We start from the raw sequence: 12,081 nt of genomic DNA, 5'->3' as shown, positions 1-12,081 counted from the left end.
ATTGGAAAATGCAGTCCAGACAGGCCCGAGTCCTGCCCTTGTGTGACTCATGTCACTCACCTATCCCTAATCCCAGCTCTGTTGGATCCTATCTTTATTGAAAAAAATTTTTTTTTTCTAGACAGGGTGGAATGCAGTGGTGTGATCATGGGCTCACTGCAGCCTCCACCTCTGGAGCTCAACCAATCCTCTCACTTCTGCCTCCGAGTAGCTGGGACCACAAGCATACACCACCACACCCAGCTAATTTTTTAAATTTTTTGTAGAGGCAGGATGCAGTGGCTCATACCTATAATCCCAGCACTTTGGGAGGCCAAGGCAAGCGGATCACTTGAGGTCAAAGTTCGAGACTAGCCTGACCAACATGGCAAAACCCTGTTTCTACTAAAAATACAAAAATCAGCTGGGCGTGGTGGCGGGCGCCTGTAATCCCAGCTACTCTGGAGGCTGAGGCAGGAGAATGGCTTAAACCTGGGAGCTAAAGATTGCAATGAGCCGAGATCATGCCACTGCACTCCAGCCTGGGCGACAGAGTGAGACTCCGTCTCAAAAAACAAAACAAAATAAAATAAAATAATAAAACCCTTGGTTGGGCATGGTGGCTCACGCTTGTAATCCCAAAATCTTGGGAGGCTGAGGAGGGTGGATCATTTGAGCCCAGTAGTTTGAGACCAGCCTGAGCAATATAGTGAGACACTGTCCCTACAAAACAATTTAAAAATTAGCCAGATGTGGTGGTGTGTGCCAGGAGTCCCAGCTAGTTGGGAGGCTGGGGCAGGAGAATTGCCTGAACCCAGGTTGAGGCCTCAGTGGCCTAGGACTGTGCTACTGAACTCCAGCCTGAGCAACAGAGCAAGATCCCATTTCTAAAAAACAAATCAAACAAACAAGAACCCCTAAGCCTTCTCATCATACTTAAATCCAAACTCCTTACTGATCAAGTCCCTACAAGACGTCACCTCCTCAACAGCCTTCCCGGATTGCACTTTCATCCTCCAGGCTGGGCCTTTGCTCTCTGCACTGAAAAGTCTTCATTGTAATTGGCTAGGTACATGACTAGCCCCCTGCCAGATGGTGGCAGGCAAGCTCCAAGTTTGTTTTGTCCCTCCCCCACTTCCCATCACCTCCCCCAACACACATGCCAGGAACATAGTGATTAATTAATGCATTAATTCACTAGATATTGACCAAGGGCCTTTCTTAAGTTCTCCAGCAGTGATGAAGACAAACATCGTAGGCTGGGCACGGTGGCTCACACCTGTCATCCCAGCACTTTGGGAGACTGAGGCAGAAGGATCGCTTGAACCCAGGAGTTCAAGACCACCCTGGGCAACAAAGTGAGACCCCCCCCAATCTCTCCAAAAAAAAAGAAAAAAAAAAAGACAACACCTATTGTGCTGGCAGAGCTGACAATTGAATACAGGAGACAGATAAGAAACAAGATGCGTAGTAAAGCATGTAGCCTGTTGAAAGGTGACAGGGCTGTGAGAAATAAAGAGGAGAAACCAAGGTGGGTACAATTTTGAAATAGGGGAGTCGGCCGGGTGCGGTGGCTCCATCTGTAATCCCAGCACTTTGGGAGGCTGAGGCGGGTGGATTGCCTGAGCTCAGGAGTTTGAGACCAGCCTGGGTAACATGGTGAAACCTTGTCTCTACTAAAAATACAAAAAAGAAAATTAACCGGGCATGGTGGTGAGTGCCTGTAATCCCAGCTACTTGGGAGGCTGAGACAGAAGAATCACTTGAACCGGAGAAGTGGAGGTTGCAGTGAGCTGAGAGCGTGCCACTGCACTCCAGCCTGGGCAAGAGAGCAAGACTCCGTCTAAAAAAAAATTTAAGAAAAAAAAGAGGGTAGTCAGGGAAACTCACTGGGGAGGTAATACCTGAGCAGAGATCTGAAGGAGTGAAGGAGAAAGATGTGAGAATCAGGGGGCAGCAAGTCCCTGGCAGAAGCAGCAGCTTGTGCAAAGGCTCGGAGGCGGGACCATGCCTGGTGTATTTGAGACCTGGTCTAAGGAGGTCTGGAATGGAGTGAATGAGGGAGGGAGTAGAGAGGGTGAGGCAGAGAGGAGACAGGAGAGATTGTGCAAAGCCTTCTGGGTCCTGGGGAGGACTTTGGCTTTTGTTCTGATTAAGATGGGAGCCACTGAGGGTTCTGAGCAGAGGAGGGATTGGACCTGACTTGGGTGTTAACAGGGGCCCCCGCACCCCCGCCCCCACCGGCCCAGCTGCTGTGGTGGGGAGGGGCAAACGGGGGATTGGGGGTATGGGGACAGACTGTCGAGGGCTGCAAGGCATGCAGAGAGGTGGCAACTGGAGTAATTCTGGGGAGAGATGATGGGAGCCGGTGACCAGGGTGGGGCCCTGGAGAAGGCAGGATTCTGGATGCATTAGACCGGACAGTAACCAGCCTGGGCGCGATGGCTTATGTCTGTAATCCCAGCACTTTAAAAGGCCGAGACGGGGCCGGGCGCGGTGGCTCAAGCCTGTAATCCCAGCACTTTGGAAGGCCGAGACGGGCGGATCACGAGGTCAGGAGATCGAGACCATCCTGGCTAACACTGTGAAACCCCGTCTCTACTAAAAAATACAAAAAACTAGCCGGACGAGGTGGTGGGCGCCTGTAGTCCCAGCTACTCGGGAGGCTGAGGCAGGAGAATGGCGTGAACCCGGGAGGCGGAGCTTGCAGTGAGCTGAGATCCGGCCACTGCACTCCAGCCCGGGCAACAGAGCGAGACTCCGTCTCAAAAGACCAAAAAAAAAAAAAAAAAAAAAAAGGCCGAGACGGGTGGATTGCTTGAGTCTAGGAATTCGAAACCAGTCTGGGCAACATAGCAAGACCCATCTCTACTAAAAATACAAAAAATTAGCCAGGCGTGGTGGCAGGTGCTTGCAGCCCCAGCTATTTGGGAGGTTGAAAGAAATCCGGGAGGCGGAGGATACAGTGAGCAGAGATCGTGCCACTGTACTCCAGCCTGGGCGATAGAGCCAGACCCTGTTTCAAAAAAAAAAAAAGCACAGTAACCAAAATTGTTAATGGGTTGCATCTGTTAATAAAGGTTTTTGTCTGAGCAGCTGGGAGGATGGAGCCGCCATTTCCGGAGACCGGGAAGATGGCGGGAGAAGATGGTTTGCGGTTGAGGAAATGAGCTCCAAGCCCGGGGCTTCGTTCTGGTCCCGGAGTGCCCCTGCCCAGACTCTGGTGGGGTGCGGAGGAAAGCACTCACACGGCCTAGGCGTTGCCTCCTCGGGGCTTTCTCTCAGTCGACGACTGCGTGTGCAAGCTACACCCACATCTGAGTACACAGGGGCAGCACCCAAGACCCCCTGACACATCCACCCAGTATCCAATGGCCACAGCCTTGGGGGACTTCGGGGGCTGGAGTTCCGGGCTGATGGAGTTGAGAAGGGCTGCCTGACTCTCACACCCACCTTGGGTCCCCACGGAGACCCCCAAGGGGACAGGAGGTGAGAACTCCCAGGGAGAGGTTCAGGAAGAGCTGCTGGTGTGTCGCAGCCCTGGGCTCCCCCTATGAGTCAGCACTGGCAGGGGCCCCAGGAACTGGGGACCGGGGTTGTGTAGGGAGGAGGGCAGTTCCCACGCCCTAAGGCGTCTGGGGCGCTGGGGCTTCCCCCACCGCTCCTCCCATCCTGTGCTGGGCTCTGGGGATCTTCAGAGGAGTCTGGGGGGTGAGAAGCCCAGGGCGGATTGGCCACTGGGCCAGGATCCAGGAATCTTCTCTCCTGGTCTGACCCAGTTCTGGAATGCAGAGGCCGCCCGCCCCGGCAAATGCGTTGCAGCAAGAAGGAGAGTTAGACGTAGAGAAACACCGAGTGAGTTGGACATTTGTGGGGACGGCAGTTCTAGGGGGCTTTATTTAAGAAGGGGTCCTTCCTTCTGGGGCCTCTGCATTTGGGCAGTGGAGGCTCCAGCCTGGGGTATCCAGGCAGAGTCCTCAGCTACCGTGGAGTGGGAGGTGGCAGGGAGGAGACTGCGCTGAGAGCTGAGATCAGTCCCGCCGGCGCCCACAGCTGGGAGGGCGCTGGACTTTGCTGCCCCCTGCTGGTGACTGCAGGAAATTCAGCGGGCCGGACAGCTGGCCAGTCCTGGAGAAGAGCTAGGGGGAAAAGGGGAAAAGGCCTCGCACAAAAAGAATTCCAGCTCTGCCTTTTTTTTTTGTTTTTTTTTTTTTTTGAGACGGAGTCTCGCTGTGTGGCCCAGGCTGGAGTGCAGTGGCGCCATCTCGGCTCACTGCAACCTCTGCCTCCCGGGTTCAAGCGATTCTCCTGCCTCAGCCTCCTGAGTAGCTGGGATTACAGGTGTATGCCACAACGCCAGCCAATTTTTGTATTTTTAGTAGAGACAGGGTTTCACCGTGTTGGTCAGGCTGGTCTCGAACTCCTGACCTCGTGATCCGCCCGACTCGGCCTCCCAAAATGCTGGCATTACAGGCGTGAGCCACCGCACCTGGCCCCAGCTCTGCCTCTTACAGGTGGTGCCACCTTGGGCAAGGGCAGCCCCCGTCTGGGCCTCGGTTGCCCATCTGTTGGAACGGCAGTATTCACTTCATTGGCTTGTGGGAAGAGTCTGAGATGATGATAAGCCCTTCTGGGGCCAGGAAGAAGGTTCCAAAATACAGCTGGGGAGAACTCTACCCTGGGCCCCCACCCCTCTAGATAAATAGAATAGTCCCTGCCTCAGAGGTTGCCCTGGTCTGGATGGGAGATGAGGTTTATACATGTCTATGGATGGATGGATGATTGCATGAATAAATGTGAATGTTGAGTATTCCAGAGCAAGTCCCTCCCCAACGCCCTCCACCTCTTTTTCTAAGAGAGGAACTCCTTCCCCAATACCCTATTTTTAGAGATGAAGTCTCTGATGTCCATGCTGGAGTGCAGTGGTGCGATCACAGCTCATTGCAGCCTTGAACTCCTGGGCTCAAGCGATCCTTTTGCTTCAGCCTCCTACAAGTAGCTGGGACTATAGGCACTCACCACCACACCTGGCTAATTTTATTTTATTTTATTTTATTTTTGTAGAGACAGTGTCTCTCTGTGTTGCCCAGGCTGATCTTGAACTCCTGGCCTCAAGCGATCCTCCTGCCTCGGCCTCCCAAAGTGCTGGGGTTACAGGCTTGGGCCACCGTACCCGGCCCCCTTGCTCCTTTTCTGTAAGAAGGGCTGGCCAGTGGGGGCGAGAGGGGGTGGGTGGCACAGGAGGGGCATCAACAGAGCTGACCGCCCCCCACCTTATTGAGGTATGATTACTAGATTGCAGTGAACTCCCATTCTCTCCCCTGCGCGTGTCTCTCCACCCCCACTCTGGGGAAAGACTTCCTTTGGGAGAGGTTAGGTATAGACGAGGGCTGGCCCCTCTAAACTTTGGTGGGGTTGGGGATGCAGGGAGCGGTCCTGGAGACCTCCACTCTCCTGGACCTGGGACCAGACTTTCTGGGCTGAGACCTGAAGGCAGTTGGATGATGTGGGAGGTGAACCTGTCAAGGAGAAACTGAGGCAGGACTGTGGTGGAGGGGGCTGCAAGGAAGGAAGGGGTGCGGTCAGGTGGGGAAGGGCCATGGCCCCATAAGGGTTAAGGCCTGGGCTTGGAAGGGGGACAGCCAAGGTTTCTCCATCCCCCTCTCAGACTGGGGTAGGGGATAAATAAACAGAATGAGAAATCTGTCAGCTCAGCCCTGGCCAATGGGAGGCTGCCTGGCGCCATGGTTTGCCCTGATGTGACCTTCCTCTACCAGCCGCGGTGGCCACTGCGGGCAGGGTCAGTGTGTGGAGCCTCAGCCAGGGTAGGATCATTCCTGCCTTGTGCATGCTCTTATACCTGGGCGGCGCAGGGGCGGGGGCGGTGCCTGGGGGGGGGGTATGTGGGGGTAGTCTGTGCAAGGATCTTTGGGAGATCCAGGGAACCCCATCCTTTGTACAGATGGCATGCGGTCTGTGCACCTGGCCTGTATACATGTTTGTCTCACAGTCCCAGGTACACGTCCCCACGTGCCCCTGAATTGTGTGTGTGTCTACGTGGACCCCTGTGGCTCTGGGACCTGCTGGGGGTCTTGTGCATGAGGCTGTTGGTTCTGTTTCTCTGCCTCTGCGACCGGTCCATTTGACCTGAGTGGCTGTACATATATGTGTGTGTCTGTGAACTTTGTAGATCTGTGTGTGTCTCTATGGGTGTGTTATGGTTCTATGTGTATATCCATGTGTTATTTTGTGTGTGTCACGGTGTTCCTGTGGCTGTGTACCTGGGGTACTGCGTGTGTATGTTGGGGGGTATATCTCAGGTCTGTGGATACCCCAGTGTGTCTGTGATCTCCTGTGTGTCCGTGTGTCTTGTGTGAGCTGTGCGCGCCCGGGGTTCAGCCGTGTTTTTGTAGATTTCGGTTCTAAGGACCTTCCCTCCTGTCCTGGATGTGGTGTGTCTGTGTATCTTGCATGTGTCTGGTGCCCCCGGGTGTCCCTCTGTGTGTAGCTGGGTTTTATGACCACCTCGTGCGGCCCGGCACGCCTGCACGTCCCGCCACCCCCTCCCTTGGGTGTGTGTCTCACAGCCCCCTGCACACCGTTCCCTGTGTCTGTGGCCCGCGTGCCTTTGTGCGCGCGTGCTCCCCCCCCGGCGCCTTTGAGGTCTGCGTGCGTCTGGGTCCCTGCGTGTGCTCGCCCGCGCCTCCGTGTCCCCGATTCCCCCGCGCGGGCCCCGGGAGCTGCGTCTTGTAGACCCACGGGCATCCCCCGAGTGCGTCCCGGTGCGCCTGGCGGGAGGCCTCGGGGCGCGCACTGCCGCGGCTGGACCCACCGCCCGGCGCGGCGCTGGGAGGAGGGAGGGGGCGGCGGCGGCGGGGAGCGCGGGCACGTCACCGAGACAGACAGGCGGGCGGGCGGGAGGCGGCGGCCACGGGTTCGAGCCGGCGCCGGAGCCCCGCCGCCCCCTCCCCCCCGCCCACGGCCTAGGGAGCCCCTGCCCGGCCCCGGAGCCGCCGAAATGCAATTTCCCGTGCAGGCGCCTCGGGCCCGGGGGGCTTTTCCGGGCGGGTTTTGGAAAGAAGAGGGGGAAATGCGGCGGCGGCCCCAGTCGAGGTGAGCGCGGGCGCCGGGCGGACCGGGGGCACGGGCGGGGCGGGGGCCGCCCGCGGGGAGGGGGCGCGGCGGGGCGGGGCGGGACGCGGCCGCAGCCCCCTCGCGCACCTGCTCGCGGCCCCGGGGCGGGCGCCCCGGCCTCTGCGGCCCGGCCCTCCATTGTTGTTGGGGATGGGAAGGGGGGCGGGGAGGCCCCGGCGGCATCTCTGCGTCTGGCCTTTCGGGAGAGGGGGCGCCGGGAGGGTCAGATTCTGCAAAGGGGATAGGACCCCGAGTCCCCGAGCCGGGGCCGCCAGCGGGAGGGCGAGCGGAGATGCCCCCGCCGGGCGGAGACGTGCGATGGGGGGCGTGGGGACAGTGGCGCCCCGACCGCCCGACACCTGACCGCGCGCGGGGAGGCCACGGGCCGGGGCGGCGGCGAGCTTTGTTCTTGGGGGCGCGGGGCGGGTGGGGCGCTCGGAAATCGAATGCCAGGAGAGAGTCCAGCCCGGCGCGCGCGCGCGTTCGTGAAGGCTGCTCCGGCCAAGTTCATGGGCGCTCGGGCCTGCGGAGACCGATCCCGGCGGGGGCCCCGCTCAGGCCTGGCCGCGGGCTGGGGGTGCTGCAGCCGCGCCGCCTCCGGAAGCCCTGGCGCCCAGCGCGGGCCGCCCCTCCGGCCTGTCATTACCGGCAGCAGCTGCAGGGTATTTACTGGGGCCAAGGTTTGCGAGAAGGAACCCGCCCTCCAAAACTGGCCATAAAAAGGAAAAATGGCCCCGAATCCCACTGCCGGGGAGCCCTTTTAAAGCGACAGGGCGCCTTTCAAAGCGACCTGCCCTGGAGGGCAGGTTGGGGGTGGGAGGGTGGAGAAGACACCTCATTGGCTGATAAGGACTGAGAGGTCCCCCCCACCGCCCCACGCTTCGGTTCCCCTCCCCTCATCTCCTTCTCTACCCATTCCACACCCTGGACTGCTGGCAGATGCATTAACCCAGCCAGGATTAGATATTCCCAAGGCCCTGGTGGAGACCCCCAAAATCACACGCTATACACAGACGTACAGCACCCTATTAATACACAGCCCAAAGTGATGCTGACACACACATACGGTCCCCCACAATAACACTGCCACGTGTGTAGACACGTCACCCAGAAGGGCTCGGACATCCAGGGATACTGCCCATTGAAAGGCTGCCACACAGAGAAATGGAGCCACCAACGAAGGCGGCTACAACATAGACACCGCCTTTCGCATAACACTGACACACAGAAGTGGGTGTTCACCCACAGAATGTCACTCAGGGTAGCAATGACAAACACAGATCCCTAAAGCCCACCAGTCAGGCACACACAGAATCCATTGTTCACAATACCTGGGACACACACAGACATCCATGTGTCCTCCCAAGCAAGTTCACAACTGCACACTCACGTTACCCACAGTCACCCCCCGACCCTGCCCCCCCCCCCACACATGCACGGTACAAAGCCTGCAGAAACACATCTGACAGCAGGTCACACAAGGTCGTCTTTTTTATTTTTATTTACTTATTTATTTATTTAGAGATGGAGTCTCTCTCAGCTGCCCAGGTTGGAATGCCGTGGCACGATCTCCTGGCAAGCAGTTCTCTTGCCTCAGCCTCCTGAGTAGCTGGGATTACAGGCATGTACCACCACACCCGGCTAATTTTTGTATTTTTAGTAGAGACAGGGTTTTACCATGTTGGCCAGGCTGGTCTTGAACTCCTGACCTCAGGGGATCCGCCCACCTCAGCCTCCCAAAGTGCTGGGATGACAGGTGTGAGCCGTCGCGCCCGGCCATCGTTTTTTATTTTATTTTTTTTTTTGAGACAGGGTCTCACTCTGCTGCCTAGGCTGGAGTGCAGTGGCGCGATCTAGGCTCACTGCAATCTGGGCCCACCTCCTGGGCTCAAGCACCCCTCCCACCTCAGCTTCCTGAGTAGCTGGGAGTACAGGTGTGCACCACTACACCTGGATAATTTTTGTATTTTTTGTAGAGATGGAATTTTGCTGGTTGCCCAGGCTCGTCTCGAACTCGTGAGCTCTAGCTGTCCCCCGACCTTGGCCTCCCAGAGCGCTGAGCCACCATGCCTGGCCCAAATTTTTGTTTGTTTGTTTTGTTTTTTGAGACAGGGTTTGGCTCTGTCACCCAGGCTGGAGTTCAGTGGCACGATCACAGCTCTCACTGCAGCCTCAAACTCACAGGCTCAAGCGATCCTCCCACCTTAGTCTCCCTCCCGTGTAGCGGGTCTCGGTAGTCTTGACATGTACACATACAGACCACCCCTGCCCAAGAACACAACTGCACACATGGACACACAGTTGTCCACAGTAAAATGGATCCTCCTAGCCACCCACAATGATACTGTCACCCACAAAGATACATGAGCACGAACCCAGTGGTCGTATGCCCATCGTCACCTACCCTGAGGCTTCTTTAGGCACTTGGACACCTGCACATCTACAATAATACTGACATACACACAGACACAATTAACACATGTACACACACTGGCATGCACAGACTCATGGGGAAATGACACACGGGCAGGCAGAAATCCCCAGAAACCCAATACCCATTTTTTTTTTTTTTTTTTTGGGAGACGGAGTCTTGCTTTGTCACCCAGGCTGGAGTGCAGTGGCACAATCTCGGCTCACTGCAATCTCCACCACCCAGGTTCAAGCAATTCTCCTGCCTCAGCCTCCAGTAGCTGGGATTACAGGTGCCCGCTACCACGCCCGGCTAATTTTTGTATTTTTAGTAGAGATGGGGTTTCACAATGTTGTCCAGGCTGGTCTTGATCTCCTGACCTCAGGTGATTCCGCCCACCTCGGCCTCCCAAAATGTTGGAATTACAGGCGTAAGCCACTGCACCTGGCCCCAGTACTCATTTATTGAGCATCTGTTATGTACCCGGCACTGTTCTAGCACTGGGGATGCAGCTGTGAACAAGAGGGAAATCTGAAAGAGCACAGTGGTTCACGCCTATAATCTCAGCACTTTGGGAGGCCTAGGTGGCAGGATCACTTCAGACCAGTAGTTAAAAAAAGAAAATTAGCTGCGCGTGGTGGCGTGTGCCTATAGTCCCAGGTACTAGGGAGACTGAGGCGGGAGGATCGCTTGAGCCCAGGAGTTTGAGGCTGCAGTGAGCTATGATGGCACCACTGCACTCTAGCCTGGGTGACAGCGAGACCTAGTCTCTAAAAAAAAAAAAAAAAAAAAAGGATGAAATCCCTGTCCTCCCACACCTGACATTTTAGTGGGGAATAGGATGAGGGGGACACCATGAGTGGATGATACAGACTCCAGTCACTCATAGTGACACCAGCAGACATCAGACACCCACGCACACTGGCTCACACGTCGACCTGGAATTATGCACAATTAGCATGATATACACCCACAGGAATGCTGACATCCACACACAAACAGAAGCCGACAGGAACTCACACACACACGCACACACACACAACTGGTGGAGAGACAGCCACCTGCTATAGCACACTCCCACCTGGACTTACAGACACCCACGGAACCCCCCAAAATAGCTCAGCAAAGTAGCTTGGACCTGAAGCCCCTATTTATAGACCCATAGAAATATCCTGCAAGATTTCTTGAGGCGGAGCCCACCCTGACCTAGACCAGGGTCACCCAGCACCATAAGCCTCAGTAGAAGTGTCTGAATTTCCCTTATTTAAAAAAATTCTTTTTAAATTTATTTTTTGTAGAGATGAGGGCTCCCTGCGTTGCCCAGGCTGATCTCGAACTCCAGGGCTCAAGTGATCCTCCTGCCTCGGCCTCCCAAAGCTCTGGGACTACGGGCTTGAGCCACCGCGCCCGGCCTGAATTGTCTTTCAACTTGGCCCCTCCATAGTCCCCAATCCCAATCCTGGAGAAGCCAGAACCTCCTCGCCTTCCCCAGCCCTGGCCTCACATCTGGCAGGCCTGGGAAGGAAGCTGGGCTCCTAGCCCACCCACCGCCCATGGGCTGGGTGGGACAGAGGAGCCCCTTGTCTGAGGACCCCTGGCATGAAAGATTCCCACAGCTGGAAAGGAAGTGGGGGAGACGGCCTGCGGAGGGCGGGACCTGAGAGAGCCCACGCAGGTATCACTGAAATGAGGCACCCTTGCTTGCCAGTCTAGACAGCCTGGGCCATCACCGTGACCCCGCGGACACCCCCAGAGGGCTCTTCGTGTCGCTGGAACCCCCATAATGGGCTCTTTGTCTGCCAGGTCCTGACCACCTCCTCTCTCGGGTCCGCCTTCCAGGCCCAAGTACACACATGCACACACAGTTACATACAACAAACAGACACACAGGAGCATATATATAGGAACTCATGCGGGGAACACACAGATACACCCCCAACCCCCATGCACCAACGCTCAGGGTTCGGGATCGAGAGGAGACAGCCTGTCACCTCCCACCCTGAGGGACTTCAAAGTCAAGACTTCAAGAATCACGGGCAGGACACACAGACCACCAGACACCCCTGGGAACTTGGAGACGCTGACCTTCTAGCCACGCCCACCTTGTTCTTCAACTTTTTTCTTTTCTTTTTTTTTTTTTTTGAGACAGGGCCTGGGCTAGAGTGCAGTGGAGCAACTGTGTCTCACTCACTGCAGCCTTGACTTCCCTGGCTTCCGTGATCCTCCCACCTCAGCCTCCCAAATAGCTGGGACTACAGGCGTGCACCACCACACCCGGCTAAGTTTTTTTATTTTTAGTTGAGCCAGGGTTTCACCATGTTGCTCAAGCTGGTTTTGAAGGCCGGGCGCGGTGGCTCAAGCCTGTAATCCCAGCACTTTGGGAGGCCGAGACGGACGGATCACGAGGTCAGGAGATCGAGACCATCCTGGCTAACATGGTGAAACCCCATCTCTACTAAAAAATACAAAAAACTAGCCCGGCGAGGTGGCGGGCGTCTGTAGTCCCAGCTACTTGAGAGGCTGAGGCAGGAGAATGGCATAAACCCGGGAGGCGGAGC

At 56.4% G+C, this 12,081-nt stretch overlaps 1 long non-coding RNA gene across 1 annotated transcript in view; it reads left to right on the top strand.

Moving 5' to 3' along the window:
• The first annotated feature begins 3,533 nt into the window (after positions 1-3,533).
• LOC111523888 overlaps positions 3,534-12,081 on the top strand; it is a 24,544-nt gene continuing 15,996 nt past the window's right edge. Inside the window, exon 1 of the long non-coding RNA XR_002725626.1 lies at positions 3,534-3,834. This is a non-coding gene — a long non-coding RNA (uncharacterized LOC111523888). The remainder of the gene's footprint in view (positions 3,835-12,081) is intronic.

The sequence above is a fragment of the Piliocolobus tephrosceles genome, chromosome 21 (assembly GCF_002776525.5).
Source record: "Piliocolobus tephrosceles isolate RC106 chromosome 21, ASM277652v3, whole genome shotgun sequence".
Taxonomy (NCBI): Eukaryota; Metazoa; Chordata; class Mammalia; order Primates; family Cercopithecidae; genus Piliocolobus; species Piliocolobus tephrosceles.
The sequence above is the reverse complement of the archived record's forward strand: the minus strand, read 5'-3'. Positions and strand labels throughout refer to the sequence as shown.